The sequence below is a fragment of the Ochotona princeps genome, chromosome 5 (assembly GCF_030435755.1).
Source record: "Ochotona princeps isolate mOchPri1 chromosome 5, mOchPri1.hap1, whole genome shotgun sequence".
Taxonomy (NCBI): domain Eukaryota; kingdom Metazoa; phylum Chordata; class Mammalia; order Lagomorpha; family Ochotonidae; genus Ochotona; species Ochotona princeps.
In genome coordinates, this window is record NC_080836.1 from 821,549 (window position 1) to 837,395 (window position 15,847).

Consider the following 15,847-nt stretch of genomic DNA (forward strand, 5'->3'; position numbering starts at 1 on the left):
TGCCCGAAGCAGCAGCACAGCTCTTCCAGTGCCAAAACAACTCCACCTGCCTCAGGAACTTCACATACCATCAGCTGTGCAGGCAGCGTTCTAGAAAACGCTGTTTGATCACTTCCTGTCCAAAGCCCATTGAGCCCAGTGTGGTGGAATCAAGCAGGGTGAAACCCACACTAAACTAACATGGAGCTCCTCACTGAAGCCGCTCAAAACTCCACAGCCAAACACAAGTTCAGTGCCCAAGCCATTTCCCGCTGCCATGGAAACCAAGTGCTCTGGCACCACATATGTCTGAAAGTGGATATGACAGCTAGGGAACTCAGGGCGGTGCTCAATGGCAACTGCCCGAAGCAGCAGCACAGCTCTTCCAGTGCCAAAACAACTCCACCTGCCTCATGAATGCCTCATGAACTTCACATACCATCAGCTGTGCTACCAGCGTTCTAGGAAACCCTGTTGGGTCACTTCCTATCCAATGCTCATTGGGCCCAATGGGATGGAATCAGGCAGGTTGAGCACCCACTCTAAACTAACATGGAGTTCCTCACTCAAGCCGCTCCAAACTCCACAGCCAAACACAAGTTCAGCGCCCAAGTCATTTCCCGCTGCCATGGAAACCAAGTGCTCTGCCACCACATATGTCTGAAAGTGGATATGACACCTAGGGAACTCAGGGTGGTGCTCAATGGCAACTGCCCGAAGCAATAGCACAGCGCTTCCAGTGCCAGAAAAACTGCACCTGCCTCATGAACTTCAGATACCATCAGCTGTGCTAGCAGCTATCTAGGAAACCCTGTTGGGTCACTTCCGGTCCAATGCCCATTAACCCCAGTGGGATGGAATCAAGCAGGGTGAGCACCCACACTAAACTAACATGGAGCTTCTCACTGAAGCCGCTCAAAACTCCACAGCCAAACACAAGTTCAGCGCCCAAGCCATTTCCCGCTGCCATGGAAACCAAGTGCTCTGGCACCACATATGTCTGAAAGTGGATATGACACCTAGGGAACTCAGGGCGGTGCTCAATGGCAACTGCCCGAAGCAGCAAACAGCTCTTCCAGTGCCAAAACAACTCCACCTGCCTCATGAACTTCACATACCATCAGCTGTGCTACCAGCGTTCTAGGAAACCCTGTTGGGTCACTTCCTGTCCAAAGCCCATTGAGCCCAGTGTGATGGAATCAAGCCGGGTGAGCACCCACACTAAACTATCATGGAGCTCCTCACTGAAGCCACTCAAAACTCCACAGCCAAACACAAGTTCAGCGCCCAAGCCATTTCCCGCTGCCATGGAAACCAAGTGCTCGGGCACCACATATGTCTCAAAGTGGATATGACACCTAGGGAACTCAGGGCGGTGCTCAATGGCAACTGCCCGAAGCAGCAGCACAGCTCTTCCAGTGCCAAAACAACTCCACCTGCCTCATGAACTTCACATACCATCAGCTGTGCTAGCAGCGTTCTAGAAAACGCTGTTTGATCACTTCCGGTCCAAAGCCCATTGAGCCCAGTGTGGTGCAAACAAGCAGGGTGAGCACCCACACTAAACTAACATGGAGCTCCTCACTTAAGGCACTCAAAACTCCACAGCCAAACACAAGTTCAGTGCCCAAGCCATTTCCCGCTGCCATGGAAACCAATTGCTCTGGCACCACATATGTCTCAAAGTGGATATGACACCTAGGGAACTCAGGGCGGTGCTCAATGGCAACTGCCCGGAGCAGCAGCACAGCTCTTCCAGTGCCAAAACAATTCCACCTGCCTCATAAACTTCACATACCATCAGCTATGCTGGCAGCGTTCAAAGAAACCCTGTTGGGTCACTTCCGGTCCAATGCCCTTTGAGCCCAGTGTGATGGAATCAAGCAGGGTGAGCACCCACACTAAACTAACATGGAGCTCCTCACTCAAGCTGCTCAAAACTCCACAGCCAAACACAAGTTCAGGGCCCAAGCCATTTCCCGCTGCCATGGAAACCAAGTGCTCTGGCACCACATATGTCTGAAAGTGGATATGACACCTAGGGAACTCAGGGCGGTGCTCAATGACAACTGCCCGAAGCAGCAGCACAGCTCTTCCAGTGCCAAAACAACTCCACCTGCCTCAGGAACTTCACATACCATCAGCTGTGCTACCAGTGTTCTAGGAAACCATGCTGGGTAAATTCCTATCCAATGCTCATTGAGCCCTGTGGGATGGAATCAAGCACGTTGAGCACCTACACTAAACTAACATGGAGCTCCTCACTCAAGGAGCTCAAAACTCCACAGACAAACACAAGTTCAGCGCCCAAGCCATTTCCCGCTGCCATGGAAACCAAGTGCTCTGGCACCACATATGTCTGAAAGTGGATATGACACCTAGGAAACTCAGGGCGGTGCTCAATGGCAACTGCCCAAAGTAGCAGCACAGCTATTCCTGTGCCAAAACAACTCCACCTGCCTCATGAACTTCACATACCATCAGCTGTGCTAGCAGCGTTCTAGGAAACGCTATTTGATCACTTCCTGTCCAAAGCCCATTGAGCCCAGTGTGATGGAATCATGCAGAATGAGCACCCACACTAAACTAACATGGAGCTCCTCAATCAAGCCGCTCAAAACTCCACAGCCAAACACAACTTCAGCGCCCAAGCCATTTCCCGCTGCCATGGAAACCAAGTGCTCTGGCACCACACATATGTCTGAAAGTGGATATGACACCTAGGGAACTCAGGGCGGTGGTGCATGTCAACTGCCCGAAGCAGCAGCACAGCTCTTCCAGTGCCAAAACAACTCCACCTGCCTCATGAACTTCACATACCATCAGCTGTGCTAGCAGCGTTCTAGGAAATACAGTTGGTTCACATCCGGTCCAATCCCCATTGAGCCAGTGTGATGGAATCAAGCAGGGTGAGCACCCACACGAAGCTAACATGCAGCTCCTCACTCAAGCCGCTCAAAACTCCACAGCCAAACACAAGTTCAGCGCCCAAGTCATTTACCGCTGCCATGGAAACCAAGTGCTCTGGCACCACATATGTCTGAAAGTGGATATGACACCTAGGGAACTCAGGGTGGTGCTCAATGGCAACTGCCCGAAGCAGCAGCACAGCTCTTCCAGTGCCAAAACAACTCCACCTGCCTCAGGAACTTCACATACCATCAGCTGTGCAGGCAGCGTTCTAGAAAACGCTGTTTGATCACTTCCTGTCCAAAGCCCATTGAGCCCAGTGTGGTGGAATCAAGCAGGGTGAAACCCACACTAAACTAACATGGAGCTCCTCACTGAAGCCGCTCAAAACTCCACAGCCAAACACAAGTTCAGCGCCCAAGCCATTTCCCGCTGCCATGGAAACCAAGTGCTCTGGCACCACATATGTCTGAAACTGGATATGACAGCTAGGGAACTCAGGGCGGTGCTCAATGGCAACTGCCCGAAGCAGCAGCACAGCTCTTCCAGTGCCAAAACAACTCCACCTGCCTCATGAACTTCACAAACCATCAGCTGTGCTACCAGCGTTCTAGGAAACCCTGTTGGGTCACTTCCTATCCAATGCTCATTGAGCCCAATGAGATTGAATTAAGCAGGGTGAGCACCCACACTAAACTAACATGGAGCTTCTCACTCAAGCCGCTAAAAACTCCACAGCCAAACACAAGTTCAGCACCCAAACCATTTCCCGCTGCCATGGAAACCAAGTGCTCGGGCACCACATATGTCTGAAAGTGGATATGACACCTAGGGAACTCAGGGCGGTGCTCAATGGCAACTGCCCAAAGCAGCAGCACAGCTCTTCCAGTGCCAAAACAACTCCACCTGCCTCATGAACTTCACAAACCATCAGCTGTGCTACCAGCGTTCTAGGAAACCCTGTTGGGTCACTTCCTATCCAATGCTCATTGAGCTCAATGAGATTGAATCAAGCAGGGTGAGCACCCACACTAAACTAACATGGAGCTCCTCACTCAAGGCGCTCAAAACTCCACAGCCAAACACAAGTTCAGCACCCAAACCATTTCCCGCTGCCATGGAAACCAAGTGCTCGGGCACCACATATGTCTGAAAGTGGATATGACACCTAGGGAATTCAGGGCGGTGGTCAATGGCAACTGCCCGAAGCAGCAGCACAGCTCTTCCAGTGCCAAAACAACTCCACCTGCCTCATGAACTTCACATACCATCAGCTGTGCTAGCAGCTATCTAGCAAACGCTGTGTGGTCACTTCCGGTCCAATGCCCATTGAGCCCAATGGGATGGAATCAAACAAGGTGAGCACCCACACTAAACTAACATGGAGCTCCTCACTCAAGCCGCTCCAAACTCCACAGCCAAACACAAGTTCAGCGCCCAAGCCATTTCCCGCTGCCATGGAAACCAAGTGCTCTGGCACCACATATGTCTGAAAGTGGATATGACAGCTAGGGAACTCAGGGCGGTGGTCAATGCAACTGCCCAAAGCAGCAGCACAGCTCTTTCAGTGCCAAAACAACTCCACCTGCCTCATGAACTTCACATACCATCAGCTGTGCTAGCAGCGTTCAAGGAAACCTTGTTGGGTCACTTCCTGTCCAAAGCCCATTGAGTCCAGTGGGATGGAATCAAGCCGGGTGAGCACCCACACTAAACTAACATGGAGCTCCTCACTTAAGGCACTCAAAACTCCACAGCCAAACACAAGTTCAGCGCCCAAGCCATTTCCCGCTGCCATGGAAACCAAGTGCTCTGGCACCACATATGTCTGAAAGTGGATATGACACCTAGGGAACTCAGGGCGGTGCTCAATGGCAACTGCCCGAAGCAGCAGCACAGCTCTTCCGGCGCCAAAACAACTCCACCTGCCTCAGGAACTTCACATACCATCAGCTGTGCAGGCAGCATTCTAGAAAACGCTGTTTGATCGCTTCCTGTCCAAAGCCCATTGAGCCCAGTGTGATGGAATCAAGCAGGGTGAGCACCCACACTAAACTATCATGGAGCTCCTCACTGAAGCCACTCAAAACTCCACAGCCAAACACAAGTTCAGCGCCCAAGCCATTTCCCGCTGCCATGGAAACCAAGTGCTCTGGCACCACATATGTCTCAAAGTGGATATGACACCTAGGGAACTCAGGGCGGTGCTCAATGGCAACTGCCCGAAGCAGCAGCACAGCTCTTCCAGTGCCAAAACAACTCCACCTGCCTCATGAACTTCACATACCATCAGCTGTGCTAGCAGCGTTCTAGAAAACGCTGTTTGATCACTTCCGGTCCAAAGCCCATTGAGCCCAGTGTGGTGGAATCAAGCAGGGTGAGCACCCACACTAAACTAACATGGAGCTCCTCACTTAAGGCACTCAAAACTCCACAGCCAAACACAAGTTCAGTGCCCAAGCCATTTCCCGCTGCCATGGAAACCAATTGCTCTGGCACCACATATGTCTCAAAGTGGATATGACACCTAGGGAACTCAGGGCGGTGCTCAATGGCAACTGCCCGGAGCAGCAGCACAGCTCTTCCAGTGCCAAAACAATTCCACCTGCCTCATAAACTTCACATACCATCAGCTATGCTGGCAGCGTTCAAAGAAACCCTGTTGGGTCACTTCCGGTCCAATGCCCTTTGAGCCCAGTGTGATGGAATCAAGCAGGGTGAGCACCCACACTAAACTAACATGGAGCTCCTCACTCAAGCTGCTCAAAACTCCACAGCCAAACACAAGTTCAGGGCCCAAGCCATTTCCCGCTGCCATGGAAACCAAGTGCTCTGGCACCACATATGTCTGAAAGTGGATATGACACCTAGGGAACTCAGGGCGGTGCTCAATGGCAACTGCCCGAAGCAGCAGCACAGCTCTTCCAGTGCCAAAACAACTCCACCTGCCTCAGGAACTTCACATACCATCAGCTGTGCTACCAGTGTTCTAGGAAACCATGCTGGGTAAATTCCTATCCAATGCTCATTGAGCCCTGTGGGATGGAATCAAGCACGTTGAGCACCTACACCAAACTAACATGGAGCTCCTCACTGAAGCCACTCAAAACTCCACAGCCAAACACAAGTTCAGCGCCCAAGCCATTTCCCGCTGCCATGGAAACCAAGTGCTCTGGCACCACATATGTCTGAAAGTGGATATGACACCTAGGAAACTCAGGGCGGTGCTCAATGGCAACTGCCCAAAGTAGCAGCACAGCTATTCCTGTGCCAAAACAACTCCACCTGCCTCATGAACTTCACATACCATCAGCTGTGCTAGCAGCGTTCTAGGAAACGCTATTTGATCACTTCCTGTCCAAAGCCCATTGAGCCCAGTGTGATGGAATCATGCAAGATGAGCACCCACACTAAACTAACATGGAGCTCCTCAATCAACCCGCTCAAAACTCCACAGCCAAACACAACTTCAGCGCCCAAGCCATTTCCCGCTGCCATGGAAACCAAGTGCTCTGGCACCACACATATGTCTGAAAGTGGATATGACACCTTGGGAACTCAGGGCGGTGGTGCATGTCAACTGCCCGAAGCAGCAGCACAGCTCTTCCAGTGCCAAAACAACTCCACCTGCCTCATGAACTTCACATACCATCAGCTGTGCTAGCAGCGTTCTAGGAAATACAGTTGGTTCACATCCGGTCCAATCCCCATTGAGCCAGTGTGATGGAATCAAGCAGGGTGAGCACCCACACGAAGCTAACATGCAGCTCCTCACTCAAGCCGCTCAAAACTCCACAGCCAAACACAAGTTCAGCGCCCAAGTCATTTCCCTCTGCCATGGAAACCAAGTGCTCTGGCACCACATATGTCTGAAAGTGGATATGACACCTAGGGAACTCAGGGTGGTGCTCAATGGCAACTGCCCGAAGCAGTAGCACAGCGCTTCCAGTGCCAGAAAAACTGCACCTGCCTCATGAACTTCACATACCATCAGCTGTGCTAGCAGCTATCTAGGAAACCCTGTTGGGTCACTTCCGGTCCAATGCCCATTAACCCCAGTGGGATGGAATCAAGCAGGGTGAGCACCCACACTAAACTAACATGGAGCTTCTCACTGAAGCCGCTCAAAACTCCACAGCCAAACACAAGTTCAGCGCCCAAGCCATTTCCCGCTGCCATGGAAACCAAGTGCTCTGGCACCACATATGTCTGAAACTGGATATGACAGCTAGGGAACTCAGGGCGGTGGTGCATGTCAACTGCCCGAAGCAGCAGCACAGCTCTTCCAGTGCCAAAACAACTCCACCTGCCTCATGAACTTCACATACCATCAGCTGTTCTACCAGCGTTCTAGGAAACCCTGTTGGGTCACTTCCTGTCCAAAGCCCATTGAGCCCAGTGTGATGGAATCAAGCCGGGTGAGCACCCACACTAAACTAACATGGAGCTCCTCTCTTAAGGCACTCAAAACTCCACAGCCAAACACAAGTTCAGTGCCCAAGCCATTTCCTGCTGCCATGGAAACCAAGTGCTCTGGCACCACATATGTCTGAAAGTGGATATGACACCTAGGGAACTCAGGGCGGTGCTCAATGCAACTGCCCAAAGCAGCAGCACAGCTCTTCCGGTGCCAAAACAACTCCACCTGCCTCATGAACTTCACATACCATCAGCTGTGCTAGCAGCGTTCAAGGAAATCCTGTTACGTCACTTCAGGTCCAATGCCCATTGAGCCCAGTGGGATGGAATCAAGCAGGGTGAGCACCCACACTAAACTAACATGGAGCTCGTCACTCAAGCTGCTCAAAACTCCACAGCCAAACACAAGTTCAGCGCCCAAGCCATTTCCCGCTGCCATGGAAACCAAGTGCTCTGGCACCACATATGTCTGAAAGTGGATATGACACCTAGGGAACTCAGGGCGGTGATCAATGGCAACTGCCCGAAGCAGCAGCACAGCTCTTCCAGTGCCAAAACAACTCCACCTGCCTCAGGAACTTCACATACCATCAGCTGTGCTACCAGCGTTCTAGGAAACCATGCTGGGTCACTTCCTATCCAATGCTCATTGAGCCCTGTGGGATGGAATCAAGCACGTTGAGCACCCACACTAAACTAACATGGAGCTCCTCACTCAAGCCGCTCAAAACTCCACAGCCAAACACAAGTTCAGCGCCCAAGCCATTTCCCGCTGCCATGGAAACCAAGTGCTCTGGCACCACATATGTCTGAAAGTGGATATGACACCTAGAAAACTCAGGGCGGTGCTCAATGGCAACTGCCCAAACCAGCAGCACAGCTCTTCCTGTGCCAAAACAACTCCACCTGCCTCATGAACTTCACATACCATCAGCTGTGCTAGCAGCTATCTAGGAAACCCTGTTTGGTCACTTCCTATCCAAAGCCCATTGAGCCCAGTGTGATGGAATCAAGCTGGTTGGGCACCCACACTAAACTAAGATGGAGCTCCTCAATCAAGCCGCTCAAAACTCCACAGCCAAACACAAGTTCAGCGCCCAAGTCATTTCCCGCTGCCATGGAAACCAAGTGCTCTGGCACTACATATGTCTGAAAGTGGATATGACACCTAGGGAACTCAGGGCGGTGGTGCATGTCAACTGCCCGAAGCAGCAGCACAGCTCTTCCAGTGCCAAAACAACTCCACCTGCCTCATGAACTTCACATACCATCAGCTGTGCTACCAGCGTTCTAGGAAACCCTGTTGGGTCACTTATAGTCCAATGCCCATTGAGCCCAGTGTGATGGAATCAAGCACGTTGAGCACCTACACTAAACTAACATGGAGCTCCTCACTCAAGGCGCTCAAAACTCCACAGCCAAACACAAGTTCAGCGCCCAAGCCATTTCCCGCTGCCATGGAAACCAAGTGCTCTGGCACCACATATGTCTGAAAGTGGATATGACACCTAGGGAACTCAGGGCGGTGGTCAATGGCAACTGCCCGAAGCAGCAGCACAGCTCTTCCAGTGCCAGAAAAACTGCACCTGCCTCATGAACTTCAGATACAATCAGCTGTGCTAGCAGCGTTCTAGGAAATACAGTTGGTTCACATCCGGTCCAATGCCCATTGAGCCAGTGTGATGGAATCAAGCAGGGTGAGCACCCACACGAAGCTAACATGCATCTCCTCACTCAAGGCGCTCAAAACTCCACAGCCAAACACAAGTTCAGCGCCCAAGTCATTTCCCGCTGCCATGGAAACCAAGTGCTCTGGCACCACATATGTCTGAAAGTGGATATGACACCTAGGGAACTCAGGGAGGTGCTCAATGGCAACTGCCCGAAGCAGTAGTACAGCTCTTCCAGTGCCAGAAAAACTGCACCTGCCTCATGAACTTCAGATACAATCAGCTGTGCTAACAGCTATCTAGGAAACCCTGTTGTGTCACTTCCGGTCCAATGCCCATTAACCCCAGTGGGATGGGATCAAGCAGGGTGAGCACCCACACTAAACTAACATGGAGCTTCTCACTCAAGCCGCTCAAAACTCCACAGCCAAACACAAGTTCAGCGCCCAAGCCATTTCCCGCTGCCATGGAAACCAAGTGCTCTGGCACCACATATGTCTGAAAGTGGATATGACACCTAGGGAACTCAGGGCGGTGCTCAATGGCAACTGCCCGAAGCAGCAGCACAGCTCTTCCAGTGCCAAAACAACTCCACCTGCCTCATGAACTTCACATACCATAAGCTGTGCTACCAGCGTTCTAGGAAACCCTGTTGGGTCACTTCCTATCCAATGCTCATTGAGCCCAGTGTGATGGAATCAAGCAGGTTGAGCACCTACACTAAACTAACATGGAGCTCCTCACTCAAGGCGCTCAAAACTCCACAGCCAAACACAAGTTCAGCACCCAAGCCATTTCCCGCTGCCATGGAAACCAAGTGCTCTGGCACCACATATGTCTGAAAGTGGATATGACACCTAGGGAACTCAGGGCGGTGGTCAATGGCAACTGCCCGAAGCAGCAGCACAGCTCTTCCAGTGCCAAAACAACAACACCTGCCTCATGAACTTCACATACCATCAGCTGTGCTAGCAGCGTTCTAGGAAATACAGTTGGTTCACATCCGGTCCAATGCCCATTGAGCCAGTGTGATGGAATCAAGCAGGGTGAGCACCCACACGAAGCTAACATGCAGCTCCTCTCTCAAGCCGCTCAAAACTCCACAGCCAAACACAAGTTCAGTGCCCAAGTCATTTCCCGCTGCCATCGAAACCAAGTGCTCTGGCACCACATATGTCTGAAAGTGGATATGACACCTAGGGAACTCAGGGCGGTGCTCAATGGCAACTGCCCGAAGCAGTAGCACAGCTCTTCCAGTGCCAGAAAAACTGCACCTGCCTCATGAACTTCAGATACAATCAGCTGTGCTAGCAGCTATCGAGGAAACCATGTTGGGTCACTTCTGGTCCAATGCCCATTCAGCCCAGTGGGATGGGATCAAGCAGGGTGAGCACCCACACTAAACTAACATGGAGCTCCTCACTCAAGCCGCTCAAAACACCACAGCCAAACACAAGTTCAGCGCCCAAGCCATTTCCCGCTGCCATGGAAACCAAGTGCTCTGGCACCACATATGTCTGAAAGTGGATATGACACCTAGGGAACTCAGGGCGGTGGTCAATGGCAACTGCCCGAAGCAGCAGCACAGCTCTTCCAGTGCCAAAACAACTCCACCTGCCTCATGAACTTCACATACCATCAGCTGTGCTAGCAGCTATCTAGGAAACGCTGTTTGATCACTTCCTGTCCAATGCCCATTGATCCCAGTGTGATGGAATCAAGCAGGGTGAGCACCCACACGAAACTAACATGGAGCTCCTCACTCATGCCGCTCAAAACTCCACAGCCAAACACAAGTTCAGCGCCCAAGTCATTTCCCACTGCCATGGAAACCAAGTGCTCTGGCACCACATATGTCTGAAAGTGGATATGACACCTAGGGAACTCAGGGCGGTGCTCAATGGCAACTGCACAAACCAGCAGCACAGCTCTTCCAGTGCCAAAACAACTCCACCTGCCTCATGAACTTCACATACCATCAGCTGTGCTAGCAGCTATCTAGGAAACCCTGTTTGTTCACTTCCAGTCCAATGCTCATTGAGCCCAATGGGATGGGATCAAGCAGGGCGAGCACCCACACTAAGCTAACATGGAGCTCCTCAATAAAGCCGCTCAAAATTCCACAGCCAAACACAAGTTCAGCGCCCAAACCATTTCCCGCTGCCATGGAATCCAAGTGCTCTGGCACCACATATGTCTGAAAATGGATATGACATATAGGGAACTTAGGACGGTGCTCAATGGAAACTGCCCGAAGCAGCAGCACATCTCTTCCAGTGCCAAAAATACTCCACCTGCCTCATGAACTTCACATACCATCAGCTGTGCTAGCAGCGTTCTAGGAAATACAGTTGGTTCACATCCGGTCCAATGCCCATTGAGCCAGTGTGATGGAATCAAGCAGGGTGAGCACCCACACGAAGCTAACATGCAGCTCCTCTCTCAAGCCGCTCAAAACTCCACAGCCAAACACAAGTTCAGTGCCCAAGTCATTTCCCGCTGCCATCGAAACCAAGTGCTCTGGCACCACATATGTCTGAAAGTGGATATGACACCTAGGGAACTCAGGGCGGTGCTCAATGGCAACTGCCCGAAGCAGTAGCACAGCTCTTCCAGTGCCAGAAAAACTGCACCTGCCTCATGAACTTCAGATACAATCAGCTGTGCTAGCAGCTATCGAGGAAACCATGTTGGGTCACTTCTGGTCCAATGCCCATTCAGCCCAGTGGGATGGGATCAAGCAGGGTGAGCACCCACACTAAACTAACATGGAGCTCCTCACTCAAGCCGCTCAAAACACCACAGCCAAACACAAGTTCAGCGCCCAAGCCATTTCCCGCTGCCATGGAAACCAAGTGCTCTGGCACCACATATGTCTGAAAGTGGATATGACACCTAGGGAACTCAGGGCGGTGCTCAATGGCAACTGCCCGAAGCAGCAGCACAGTTCTTCCAGTGCCAAAACAACTCCACCTGCCTCATGAACTTCACATACCATCAGCTGTGCAAGCAGCTATCTAGGAAACGCTGTTTGATCACTTCCTGTCCAATGCCCATTGATCCCAGTGTGATGGAATCAAGCAGGGTGAGCACCCACACTAAACTAACATGGAGCTCCTCACTCATGCCGCTCAAAACTCCACAGCCAAACACAAGTTCAGCGCCCAAGTCATTTCCCACTGCCATGGAAACCAAGTGCTCTGGCACCACATATGTCTGAAAGTGGATATGACACCTAGGGAACTCAGGGCGGTGCTCAATGGCAACTGCACAAACCAGCAGCACAGCTCTTCCAGTGCCAAAACAACTCCACCTGCCTCATGAACTTCACATACCATCAGCTGTGCTAGCAGCTATCTAGGAAACCCTGTTTGTTCACTTCCAGTCCAATGCTCATTGAGCCCAATGGGATGGGATCAAGCAGGGCGAGCACCCACACTAAGCTAACATGGAGCTCCTCAATCAAGCCGCTCAAAATTCCACAGCCAAACACAAGTTCAGCGCCCAAACCATTTCCCGCTGCCATGGAATCCAAGTGCTCTGGCACCACATATGTCTGAAAATGGATATGACATATAGGGAACTTAGGACGGTGCTCAATGGAAACTGCCCGAAGCAGCAGCACATCTCTTCCAGTGCCAAAACTACTCCACCTGCCTCATGAACTTCACATACCATCAGCTGTGCTAGCAGCGTTCAAGGAAACCATGTTGGGTCACTTTCGGTCCAATGCCCATTGAGCCTAGTCTGATGGAATCAAGCAGGGTGAGCACCCACACTAAACTAACATGGAGCTCCTCAGTCAAGCCGCTCAAAACTCCACAGCCAAACACAAGTTCAGCGCCCAAGCCATTTCCCGCTGCCATGGAAACCAAGTGCTCTGGCACCACATATGTCTCAAAGAGGATATGACACCTAGGGCACTCAGGGCGGTGCTCAATGGCAACTGCCCAAAGCAGCAGCACAGCTCTTCCAGTGCCAAAACAACTCCACCTGCCTCAGGAACTTCACATACCATCAGCTGTGCTAGCAGCTATCGAGGAAACCCTGTTGGGTCACTTCCGGTCCAATGCCCATTGAGCCTAGTCTGATGGAATCAAGCAGGGTGAGCACCCACACTAAACTAACATGGAGCTCCTCACTCAAGCCACTCAAAACTCCACAGCCAAACACAAGTTCAGCGCCCAAGCCATTTCCCGCTGCCATGGAAACCAAGTGCTCTGGCAGCACATATGTCTGAAAGTGGATATGACACCTAGGGAACTCAGGGCGGTGGTGCATGTCAACTGCCCGAAGCAGCAGCACAGCTCTTCCAGTGCCAAAACAACTCCACCTGCCTCATGAACTTCACATACCATCAGCTGTGCTAGCAGCGTTCTAGGAAATACAGTTGGTTCACATCCGGTTCAATCCCCATTGAGCCAGTGTGATGGAATCAAGCAGGGTGAGCACCCAAACGAAGCTAACATGCATCTCCTCACTCAAGCCGCTCAAAACTCCACAGCCAAACACAAGTTCAGCGCCCAAGTCATTTCCCGCTGCCATGGAAACCAAGTGCTCTGGCACCACATATGTCTGAAAGTGGATATGACACCTAGGGAACTCAGGGCGGTGGTGCATGTCAACTGCCCGAAGCAGCAGCACAGCTCTTCCAGTGCCAAAACAACTCCACCTGCCTCATGAACTTCACATACTATCAGCTGTGCTACCAGCGTTCTAGGAAACCCTGTTGGGTCACTTCCTATCCAATGCTCATTGAGCCCAGTGTGATGGAATCAAGCAGGGTGAGCACCTACACTAAACTAACATGGAGCTCCTCACTCAAGGCGCTCAAAACTCCACAGCCAAACACAAGTTCAGCGCCCAAGCCATTTCCCGCTGCCATGGAAACCAAGTGCTCTGGCACCACATATGTCTGAAACTGGATATGACACCTAGGGAACTCAGGGCGGTGGTCAATGGCAACTGCCCGAAGCAGCAGCACAGCTCTTCCAGTGCCAAAACAACAACACCTGCCTCATGAACTTCACATACCATCAGCTGTGCTAGCAGCTATCTAGGAAACCCTGTTTGGTCACTTCCAGTCCAATGCTCATTGAGCCCAGTGGGATGGGATCAAGCAGGGCGAGCACCCACACTAAACTAACATGGAGCTCCTCACTCAAGCCGCTCAAAATTCCACAGCCAAACACAAGTTCAGCGCCCAAACCATTTCCCGCTGGCATGGAAACCAAGTGCTCTGGCACCACATATGTCTGAAAATGGATATGACATATAGGGAACTTAGGACGGTGCTCAATGGCAACTGTCCGAATCAGCAGCACAGCTCTTCCAGTGCCAAAACTACTCCACCTGCCTCATGAACTTCACATACCATCAGCTGTGCTAGCAGCGTTCTAGGAAACCCTGTTGGGTCACTTTCGGTCCAATGCCCATTGAGCCTAGTCTGATGGAATCAAGCAGGGTGAGCACCCACACTAAACTAACATGGAGCTCCTCACTCATGCCACTCAAAACTCCACAGCCAAACACAAGTTCAGCGCCCAAGACATTTCCCGCTGCCATGGAAACCAAGTGCTCTGGCACCACATATGTCTGAAAGTGGATATGAAAGCTAGGGAACTCAGGCTGGTGGTCAATGGCAACTGCCCGAAGCAGCAGCACAGCTCTTCCAGTGCCAAAACAACTCCACCTGCCTCATGAACTTCACATACCATCAGCTGTGCTAGCAGCTGTCTAGGAAACCCTGTTTGATCACTTCCTGTCCAAAGCCCATTGAGCCCAGTGGGATGTAATCAAGCAGGGTGAGCACCCACACTAAACTGACATGGAGTTCCTCACTCAAGCCGCTGAAAACTCCACAGCACAACACAAGTTCAGCGCCCAAGCCATTTCCCGCTGCCATGGAAACCAAGTGCTCTGGCACCACATATGTCTGAAAGTGGATATGACACCTAGGGTACTCAGGGCGGTGGTCAATGGCAGCTGCCCGAAGCAGCAGCACAACTCTTCCTGTGATGAAACAACTCCACCTGCCTCATGAACTTCACATACTATCAGCTGTGCTAGCAGCTATCTAGGAAACCCTGTTTGGTCACTTCCAGTCCAATGCCCATTGAGCCCAGTGGGATGGAATCAAGCAGGTTGAGCACCCACACTAAACTAACATGGAGCTCTTCACTCAAGCCGCTCAAAACTCCACAGCAAAACACAAGTTCAGTGCCCAAGCCATTTCCCGCTGCCATGGAAACCAATTGCTCTGGCACCACATATGTCTGAAAGTGGATATGACACCTAGGGACATCAGGGCCGTGGTCAATGGCAACTGCCCAAAGCAGCAGCACAGCTCTTCCAGTGCCAAACAACTCCACCTGCCTCATGAACTTCACATACCATCAGCTGTGCTAGCAGCTATCTAGGAAACCCTGTTTAGGTCACTTCCAGTCCAATGACCATTGAGCCCAGGGTGATGGAATCAAGCAGGTTGAGCACCCACACTAAACTAACATGGAGCTCCTCACTCAAGGCGCTCAAAACTCCATAGACAAACACAAGTTCAGTGCCCAAGCCATTTCCCGCTGCCATGGAAACCAAGTGCTCTGGCACCACATATGTCTGAAAGTGGATATGACACCTAGGGAACTCAGGGCGGTGGTCAATGGCAACTGTCCGAAGCAGCAGCACAGCTCTTCCTGTGATGAAACAACTCCACCTGCCTCATGAACTTCACATACAATCAGCTGTGCTAGCAGCTATCTAGGAAACCCTGTTTGGTCACTTCGGGACCAAAGCTCATTGAGCCCAGTGTGATGGAATCAAGCAGGGTGAGCACCCACACTAAACTAACATGGAGCTCCACACTGAAGCCG